This window comes from Choloepus didactylus, chromosome 3, assembly GCF_015220235.1.
Source record: "Choloepus didactylus isolate mChoDid1 chromosome 3, mChoDid1.pri, whole genome shotgun sequence".
Lineage (NCBI taxonomy): Eukaryota > Metazoa > Chordata > Mammalia > Pilosa > Megalonychidae > Choloepus > Choloepus didactylus.
The window spans coordinates 180,825,982-180,837,153 of NC_051309.1; the positions used below are offsets into that span (position 1 = coordinate 180,825,982).

General features: G+C 36.4%; 1 pseudogene; it reads left to right on the forward strand.

Annotated features, from left to right (window-relative positions):
* Window positions 1-1,267: 1,267 nt before the first annotated feature.
* Window positions 1,268-3,049, forward strand: LOC119530580 (annotated as a pseudogene).
* The last annotated feature ends 8,123 nt before the right edge of the window (window positions 3,050-11,172 follow it).

Consider the following 11,172-nt stretch of genomic DNA (forward strand, 5'->3'; position numbering starts at 1 on the left):
GTCCGGAAAACCTCTGTTAGCTAGGAAGGCAGCTGGCATCTGCTCCAAAGCTCCAGCCTCAAAACGGCTTTCTGCCAGGATGTTCCTCTCTAGCAAGCTTGCTTCTCTTCAAAACATCACTCCCAGCTGCACTCACTCAGTCTCTTTGAGTCAGCACATTTATATGGCTCCCCTGATCAAGGCCCACCCTGAATGGGCAGGGCCAAGCCTCGATGGGAGTATCCCACCAGAGTCACCACCCACAGCTGGGTGGGGCACATTCCAAGCAAATCTAATCAGCACCAAAAGTCTGTCCCACAAGACTACATCAAAGATAATGGCGTTTTGGGGACAAAATGCATTCAAACTGGCACAGATGGTAATTAATATAAACAAGCATTTCATGAGGTCTAACTCGTATTGTAGGAGGGGATGTAATGTATAGACAAAAGTTTACATTCTAAAAGAAAAGGTATGTATATGTAAGAAATATTTGAAATATAATAAATGATTTCATAAAATAATAGGATATTACTGACAGGTATAGTATGAAATAAAATTGTGCCATTCATTTTGTTTTATTATATTTTACTTTACTTTATTGTTAGATTCACTAATTGATTACATTTTACCACATTTGATTTCTCTTTGTGTGCATGTGTGTCTGTGTGTGTATGATTTGAGAATAAGTTACTGTCCTCATGACACTTCATGCCTTAATACTTGAGTATCTATCACCTTAGAACAAGTATAATCTCCTACAATGACCATAAAACAATTATGTCATTCAGAAAATTCAACACTGACACAAGGTTCTATTCAATATAGTCAATGGTCAAAATTCCCCAATTCTTCTTATTATAATAGTCAGTTCTTCCCAGAGAAACATAGGCATACCTCATTTTATTGCACTTTGTTTTACTGTGCTTTGCAGATATTGCACTTTTTATGAACTAAAGTTTTGTGGCAACCCTGCATTGAACAAGTCTGTTGGCACCATTTTTTCAATAGCGTGTGCTCACTTGTCTCCATGCCACATTTGGCAATTCTCACAATATTTCAAAAATTCTCATTATTATTACATCTGCTATGGTGACCTGTGATACGTGATCTTTGATGTTACTATTATAATTGTTTTGGGGTGCCACAAAAAGTGCCCATATAATACAGCAAACTTAATTGATAAATGACTGCTCCACCTACTGGCCATGTCTCTTTCCCTCTCCTCAAAACTACCTATTATCTGAGACAAAACAATATTGAAATTAGGCCAAGTAATAACCCTACAATGGCCTCTAAATGTTTAGGTGAAAGGAAGAGTTACATGTCTCTCATTTAAATCAAAAGCTAGAAATGATTAAGCTTAGTGATGAAGGCATGTTGAAAGTCAAGACTATTTCAAAGTCTAGGCCTCTTGCACCAAACAGCTAGCCAAGTTGTGAATGCAAAGAAAATGTTCTTAAAGGAAATTAACGGTGCTACTCCAGTGAAAACACAAATGATAAGAAAGTGAAACAGAATTATTGCTGGAGAAAATTTTAGTGGTCTGGATAGATGAAACCAACCACAATATTCCCTTAAGCCAAAGCCTAAGCCAGAGCAAGACCCTAAATCTTTTCAATTCTCCGAAGGCTGAGAAAGGTGAGCAAGCTGCAGAAAAAAAGTTCAAAGGTAGCACAGGTTGATTCATGAGGTTTAAGGATAGATGCCATCTCTGTAACATCAAAATGCATGGTGAAGCAGGTGCTGATGTAGAAGCTGCAACAAGTTATCCTGAAGATCTAGCTAAGATCATTGATGAACAACAGATATTCAATATAGATGAAACAGCCTTCTCTTGGAAGAAGATGTCATCTAGGACTTTCACAGCTGAGAGGAAGAGACAATGTCTGACTTCAAAGCGTCAGAGGACAAGCTGACTCTCTTGTTAGAGAATAATGCAGCTGGAGACTCTAAATTGAAGCCAATACTCATTGACTATTTTGAAAATCCTAGGGTTCATAAGAAATATGCTAAATCTACTCTGCTTGTGTTCATGTTCTATAAATGGAACAAAAGGTGCATGACAGCACATCTGTTTAAAATATGATTTACTGAATATTTTAAGTCATTGTTGAGACCTACTACCCAGAAAAAATGATTCCTTTCAAAAGATACTACTCTTTGGCAATGTACCCAACAACCAAGAGCTCCGATGGAGATATGCAATGAGATGAATATTGTTTCATTGCCTGCTAATACAACAGCCATTCTGCACCCAAGGTTCAAGGAGTAATTTTAACTTAAAAGACTTATTATTTACATAGTACATTTTATAAGGCTATAGCAGCCATAGATAGTGATTACTCTGATGGATCTGGGCAAAGTCAATTGAAAACCTTCTGGAAAGGATTCACCATTCTAGATGCTATTAAGAACTTTTGTTATTCATGGGAGGAGGTCAAAATAACAACATTAGTAGGAGCTTGTGGAAGTTGATTCCATTCTTCATGGTTGACTTTGAGGGGTTCAAGACTTCAGTGGAGGAAGTAACTGCAGATGTGGTGGAAATAGCAAGAGAAGTATATTAGAAATGGAACCTGAAGATGTGACTAAATTGCTCCAATCTCACAATAAAACTTGAATGAATGAAGAGCTGCCTTTGCTGCATGAGCAAAGGAAGTGGTTTCTTGAGATGGAATCTATTCTTGGTGAAGATTCTGTGAACATTGTTGGGATGACAACAAAGGATGATAATATTACATAAACTTAATTGATAAAGCAGCACCAGGGTTTGAGAGGACTGATTCCAATTGTGAAAGAAGTTGTGTGGCAAAATGCTATTGAACAGCATCATATGCTACAGAGAAATATTTCATGAAAGGAAGAGTCAATTAATGCTCAAACTTCATTATTTGATTTTAAGAAATTACCACAGACACACCATCCTTCAGCAACTATCACTCTGATCAGCCAGCAACCATCAACATCGAGACAAGACCCTCCACCAGCAAAAAGATTGTGACTCACTGAAGGCTCAGATGATGTTTGGCAGTTTTTAGCAATAGGGCATTTTTTTCAGCTAAGGTAGGTACATTGTTTTTTATAGACATATATGCTACTGCACGCGTAATGGACTACAGTATAGTATAAACATAACGTTCATATGCACTGGGAAACCAAAAAATTCATGTGGCTTGCTTTATTGCAATATTCATTTTATTGCAGTGGTCTGGAAGCGAACATTCAGTATCTCCAGGTATCTATCTATCTATCTATCTATCTATCTATCTATCTACCTATCTATCTATCTAATTTTATGGATAATAAGTTATCCCCATTATAACATCTTGTCTATTACAGCTGATTTTCTTCCCCAATTAATTATCTCATCAATGGTCATGCATGGAATTCAGTTGCCCAAACATATTTTAAATTTTATGTAAACAACTTGTGATTATTTACTTTTGATTTAAGATTTTATCAATAATTTATTTTCAGTAGAGTCAAGAGCTACCTTCAATTACTGATAAATTGGAGCCAATCTTTTTTCTTGACTATTTTCTTTCTAACATTAATTTGAAAATGCAAGAGAATTTAAGAAATATTATTTCCTTAAAAGTAAGCATCTGATTACTGAGAAGCATTCCAAAATACTTGTTCTAGTTTGCTAATGCTGCGGAATGCAAAACACCAGAGACGGATTGGCTTTTATAAAAAGGGGGTTATTTGACTACACAGTTACAGTGTTAAGGCCATAAAGTGTCCAAGGTAACACATCAGTAATCAGGTACCGTCACTGGAGGATGGCCAATGGTGTCTGGAAAACCTCTGTTAGCTGGGAAGGCACGTGGCTGGCGTCTGCTCCAAAGTTCTGGTTTCAAAATGGCTTTCTCCCAGAACGTTCCTCTCTAGCAAGCTTGCTCCACTTCAAAACGTCACTCTCAGCTGCACTGAGTTCCTTCTCTTTGAGTCAGCTCATTTATATGGCTCCACTGATCAAGGCCCACCCTGAATGGGTGGGGCCATGCCACCATGCGAATATCTCATCAGAGTCATCACCCACAGCTGGGTGGGGCACATTCCAAGCAAATCTAATCAGCATCAAAATGTCTGCCCCACAAGACTGCATCAAAGATAATGGCATTTGGGGGACACAATGCATTCAAACTGGCACAATACTCCATCATATAATTTTTATATTAACGTTTATTAAGCCCTTTCCATGCACCAGAAACCATTTTTTGATCTTTACATATATTATTTTCTTTAATCAGAACAATCCCATAAGATAAATAATACATTATCCATTTTTACATGTGGCAAAACCGTTGCACATTAAAAAAATTACTATCCAATTTATTCGTTTTGAGTCTTCCACAATCTTTCACAGAAAATAATTTAGCTATTTTTCCTAGAGCTATTCATATAATGTGGTTCTATTTTTTTCTGGGAATTTACATGCATTGAACTTAGGGTTATTAAGTGATTTAGCATTTATTTAAAAGACCTGTGCACATGAAAATTGAGAAAATTGTTAAAATCAGGATGCCTTATTTTAAAAGTGTGTATTGGGGAATATCGAAGCAGGTAAAACCCAATTAAAAGTAATCAGATAATTCTTTCATTACAGACTGACCGAATGGTGAGGTCACTTGGATTAGGGAGAATGGCATTCGTGATGCCCCACTCAATCATCAAGTGCACTTAATTTCTCAATATTGGATGTAATTATTAAAATACATTTATATTAAACCCATTTTAGAACTTGTTTTCAAATGTTCTGCCCTGTATTTTTTCAGTTTGGGGTAATCTTGTCTACCATTCCCTCTTCCTGTTACTGTGTATATTTAAGAGTTGCCTTGAACAAATATGAGGTGGGTATATTAGTGTATTAGTGTGTAGAGTGTATATATTAGTGCATTGGTGTAACAATATTATAATATTCTTGGGAGTTCCTGAAGTCTTAGTCCTCAGTCCATTCTCTTTTCTTTTGAAAGTCTTTCCCTTGCTAATCTTATCCTCATCTGGAGGCTGATGAATTCCAAGTTTATATAGCCAGTTCAGACTGCTTTCTCATGTTCCAGACCTGGATATCTAAATGCCAACTAGCTTTTTTGAAAGCACTTAAAATTCAGTATGTCCAAACCAAAATCAAATGTTTATCCCCAAAACACAGTCCTCTTTCAGTGTACTTTATCATTGCTCCTGAAGTTGTGTAAACCTGAAACATAGATGTTACATTCAAAACTCTCCTTCTCTTTTATATACCATATTCAATTGAGTAACAAGTCCTATCAATATTACCTTGTAAATCTCTCTCAAATCCATTCTGCTTCTCTCCATTTCTATTGTTACTTCCCTAGTGCAAGCTACTGTCATGTCTTCCCTGCCCTTTTGCAATATCTTGCCCTGTACCAGTTATCTAAGCCCTTTAAGATATTGTTTAATCCTTACCTTATAAGGCTGGTATCATGATTATCCTCACTTCAAACATAAGGTAAATTGCTTAATATCACACAACCAGTAAATGTAATAGCTGGAATGCAGACCTAGTCTTTTGGTTCCTGAGTCTATGCCCTTACACCTAATATTATAGAATCCGATCTAGAGAAGCAAATATTTAATTGGCACTGAATTCTATGAAAAAATGGATTGCTTATATTTTAATCTGTTGTCTCAAAGGTCTTCAATTGAGCCTCATAAAATAGAAAGTAATTCTTTTTCATATTAGAACTCCTTAAATTATGACTCTGAGCAAACTGGAAGATATAACATTAAAATCTTAGCTCACTAAAATTCTTTCTACAGGAAACTAAGATAATGTGATCCAGATCTACATTCTTCTATAACCTGACACTTGCCTAACACAAGGGAAGAGTTGAGAGAAACTCGAGGAGTGAAGAGTTAACATGATCTGTGTTAACAGGCTGCATCTGTCATACACTGACCCTCTCAAATAAGCCTTGGGCAAGTGCTGCATCACAGTCTATTTATGGTTGACTCATTTGACAAGTGCCTGAAGTGCAGCTCGTCTACCCCTGTTGATTATAGAAGTCTCCATGTGATTTAGATTCCAAATTGGCAGGAGGCAGGCATGATATCCTGTTTTGAAAACTGAGGAGACTGCATTACCACCTGGAGTCAATGACACAGCGGTGGACTCCATGATGGTCTGCAAATTTATTTAACTTCTTCAATTAAAAGTAACTATTTTCCTATGTCAACATTAGGCCACAATGGATGTGTTTACAATAAAAATCTCTATAGTTGGTGGAGAGCAAACCCAGAGTTAAAGAGCCTTGAAAGCCATCAATTTTCCTGGAGGGGCCATCTCATTTTCTCTCCAGAGTAAGGGCATTTTGAAAAAAAAAAAAAAAAAAAAAAAAAATCAACATTTTATATTTTCTCTCCCAATGCCATCTCTTCCTTCATTACTGAATCTCCAGTCCATTGGTAAGTCTGCTGGCCCTGATGCCTGTCAGCTTTGGATCTCCCAGTTGGGTGGCTCTCTTTATCAGCTGTTTGAAACATTGGCTGTTGCTCTTTTCCCCCAGATCCATGGTTTGCTGAAGCATGCAGCAGCTCTCAAATGCTTTCCTTACTGTCTGTTGTGGCAACTCATAGTAGCTGCTTTCCATTGAAAGCTGCTTTCCTCCTTGTGGCTCCCATTTTCTAGCAGCTTTTAGGTCAATAAGTCACTTTCTAATTTACTGTCTCTATATAATTCTCAGGACATGACAAAAACTTGGTGAGCTCCCTAGTGGCATTCAACAACACCTTATATAAAACTAAAAGGACTCCCTGATTCTGTCTCTTTAGAGCTTAGTTGTTTTTGTTGACCTCTGGAGCATAACCCATATCCCTGAAACACTGACTGTGAGCTCAGAATGAAGTCTCATACTTATTAAAGTTCACATATACATCTACAAAGTCACAGCTTGGTTGGTAAGGAATAGATTGCAGGTAGGTCTAAAAGTATCTGTTTTCAGTTCTTGTTTTAAGCTTAGGCTTTCCTGATTTTATTGCTAAGGGACCCACTTGAATTATTTTACTTAGATAAAGGTATTAAAGATGTTAATCCATAATCTATGACATTTATGCATACAAATAAAGGAAACCTGAGTCTTTCCTAACCCCACTGCCTGCCCCACTCAGTTGTGATAGCTTAATACAAGAATTGTCAACAATGTTCAAAATTTGGAAAGAGGCAACTTGAGGTTTATACTTATCTAATTCCTCTTCTGATTGTTTATGGAAAGTTTAGCTTTGTAGATATAAATGAAAAAAAAACATTTATATAAAAGTAGGGCTGACTTTTGAGAAAGAAATATTAGCTTCAGGGACTCAGAATTGCAAAGGTAACCCCTGTCCCAGAAATAGGACACGTCTCTCATTGAATAGAGAAAATCGTGAAAGAAAACTGACAGCAGAAGAGGAAGCAGAGCCCCATTCCACAAACAAAAATCAAACACTCCAGTACAGCCCTTCCTCTTTCCTCGCAATGAATATAACATGATACTTAGCCCTCAAACTGTTACAGCCACAGAAGACTATGAGATCTCATATTATCTGGAAATGGCATCACTTCAAATCTAAAATTCTGTCACACTCTGTTAGAACAATTGGAGATTCTGGACAGAGCTATGAGCAATATAATGAGAAATGATCTGTCAAAATAGTACCCTACCAAAATAGCATCCGACAGAACAAATCAAACCTTAAGAAGAATAGGCTGAGCTGAAATTAAATTGATGAAATAGAAGAAAGGATGGAGAAAATTACACTAAAGGCAGAGGGAAAAAATTAGAGCAAAAGGAGACTATCTCTGAAATAGATAATCGCATAAAAGGGAAAACATTAAATGATACAGCACAGAAACATTTCCCTGAAATGATGGAATGATTGAATCTGTGAATTTAAAGGGCACACACACTTAATTTTATCTCAGTAAAGCTACTCAATTCCTAAGTACAAAAATGTAATCATTCAGACATTTAAAGTGAAAAAAGCAAGAAATTGAAAGAGGAACAATCAGTTCCAATTTGGCTTCTGATTATCTTCACAACAACCATCAGTGTCAGAAGAGAATGGAGCTGAGTTTGCATAGCTCTTTTGCATAAAATCCCTGTGAGAGCAGGAACGAGATCTGAGAAGTTCACTGCTATAGCGATGACATCGGTAACAGGGCCTGGCATATACCATCTGTTGAATGAATGAATGAATATAAATTCCTGAGGGAAAGGTGGATGGTTACAGAATGTTTTAGTCAGTCAAATTCTACTTAAATGTGGCACATTCTGAAATTTGAAACTCAAGAAATGCATCACCTACTAAATATTCTTGCGAAGATACCAGTCAAGCAATAGATGGATCTAAATAAGAAATTTGGGAATGGAGAAGATACGATATTGCATCATTTTTTTACAAGCATTCATTGTTCTAAAATAAGCTGTAAGATAGGGGTGAAAGAGGAAGGAAAGAAAATTTACCTGGACTGGGAATTGGGATGAGTTGGAACGGAGAACCAAAAGTGAAGTGTTTAGAGAATTACAGATTAGAACAGTTTCGAAGTTTAAGAGGGTTGGAAAGATGAGAAAGTGGGATTTTAAGAAGGATTTTGAAAATACAAATCAGGAAAGTTTAATTTTTGTGGATGTTGTTGGGCTGTTCCTTTGAATACAACGTCTTTTAATACTTAGCCACATGATGCCCCAAATACATTTATACATGCATGCACATGTGTCTCTGTATGTGTATGAAGTCAGAAGGTGAGATTTTTGAGGGTAGGGATTTCTATCTTTTCACTGCTGTATTCCAAACACATAAAACAGTGGCCCAGTACCTAAAAGATTTTATCTTTTCACTGCTGTATTCCAAGCACTTAAAACAGTGGCAAAATAGGTGCTCTGTAAATATTTGTTGATTGAATGATATTTTAGGTACTTCAATATTATATAGTAAAAATTTTCCTATTATAAGAGGTAATCATTCCAGAACTGGAAATAATATCTAAATCTTTCAAAAAGTCATCTTTTATTTTAGTCAATTATACTTACCATTTTCTTCAGATTAAAGTAACTATTCCTCTTATTCAATGCTCCATTTCCCTATTATTTTTATCACTTCTCAGAATTTGTAAGAAAATCCTTTTTCTTCAAAGGTGCTTGTATCAGTTACCTTTGTTCAATAGTGTATTTCCTCTTAGAATTATATAACTATAGGTTTAAGGGACTTCATAAATAATTCATTTCCATCATTTCATTTTGGAGAAAGGTAGAAGCAATCCATGATCTTAAGTGACTTGCCCAAGGTTCCACAGCTCTAAACTTACAGTTCTTTCCACTCTGCTGTCTTAACTCTTTACTTGATTGCCCTTTTTAAATGTTAATATTTTGTATCATGTAATATATTCAGTCCTTGGTAATATGAAATATAGTTGTGCTAGTTTGAATGTATTATGTCCCCCAGAAAAAGCCATATTCTTTGATGCAATCTTGTGGGGCAGACATTTTAATGCTGATTAGATTGGAATTCTTTGAGTGTTTCCATGGAGATGTGCCCCACCCAACTGTGGGTGATGACTCTGATTGGATAATTTCCATGGAGTTATTATCCCACCCATTCAGGGTGGGTCTAAATTCAATCACTGGAGCCATATAAATGAGCTGACAAACGGAACTTAGTGCAGCTGTGAGTGACATTTTGAAGAGGAGCTACAGTCAACAGGGACACTTTGAAGAAAGCACAGGAGCTGCAGATGAGAGACATTTTGAAGATGGCCGTTGAAAGCAGACTCTTGCTCCAGAGAAGCTAAGAGAGGACAAATACCTCAAGTGCAATTAAGAGTGACATTTTTGAGGAACTGCAGCTTAGAGAGGAACGTCCTGGGAGAAAGCCATTTTGAAACCAGAGCTTTGGAGCAGATGCCAGCCACATGCCTTCCCAGCTAACAGAGGTTTTCCAGACACCACTGGCCATCCTCCAGTGAAGGTACCCGATTGCTGATGTGTTACCTTGGACACTTCATGGCCTTAAGACTGTAAATGTGTAACCAAATAAACCCCGTTTTATAAAAGCCAATCCATCTCTGGTGTTTTGCATTCTGGCAGCATTAGCAAACTAGAACAATAGTATATTTCAATGATTTCAAAATATTTTCAAATGAGATCATCCCTACTTGCAAATTCAATGTCAGAACATAAAGGAACTTCATTTCTGTAAATATCAGATTCTCACTTTCTTCTCTAATGTTAGTCCCATGTGTCATAATTATACATTTACTGAACAAAAGCCTTCATTTGAAGTTTTCTGATCACTCTGCCAAATTTCAGAACCTGTTATCAAGGCAGTATCAACCTCCAAGAAGATATAATAATCCTTATGTTATATAGATCCACCAAGAAAGCATCCAAATACATGGCAGAAACTCATAGAACTGCAAGGAGATATAGACAAAGCCATTATTATAGCTGGAGAGTCCAATAAACCTTCACACAGTCACTTCACCAGAATCTGCCTCTATTCTGTACTCACACTTCCTTCCCCACTCACTAAAGATCCATAGTGGGTGGGAAAGGAAAGAAGAGAAAATATGTGCTCTGCTAACAAAATTCTATCATTATTAATATTGTGGAAGGAGTACTTCTTTAACTTTGGACCATTTTCCAAAATGTAAGCTTCTTGGCCCATTCTATATGCAAAAAGAAACTGTAGACCAAGCTGCCAACAGGGAAAAATATCACTTTGCAAATGTAAGACAATGGTATTATTTTGATCTTGGAAGAGTCTAAAGTAATTTGGCTCTACTTTTTCTTTCATTAGATTTGAAGTTTAAAAGATCTTTCATGTGAACAAGAAAAGTCTAATCTACTGTCATTACTAGAATTGTCATTTACACAATTAAATGAATAGATTTCCATTTCCACATACTTCCTTCATTTATAAGACGGTGAGAATTTATCTAAGAAGTAACAAAGCTTAGCATCATATTTATCTTTCTTTGTGGTAGATAGGGGAGAATAACTTGATTCTTGTGGAAGTTCATACAAATTAACACTAATTCAGACTATGTGCAAGTGGGAGTGGGTAGTATCCATATCTTTTCAGAACCTCTTTTTTACATCTATTTAACAAAATTTTAAAACTTGAATGTGACACTCAGTTATTTTTCCCAGTGTTCCTGCCCATAAGCATCTGTTAATTTATAATTCT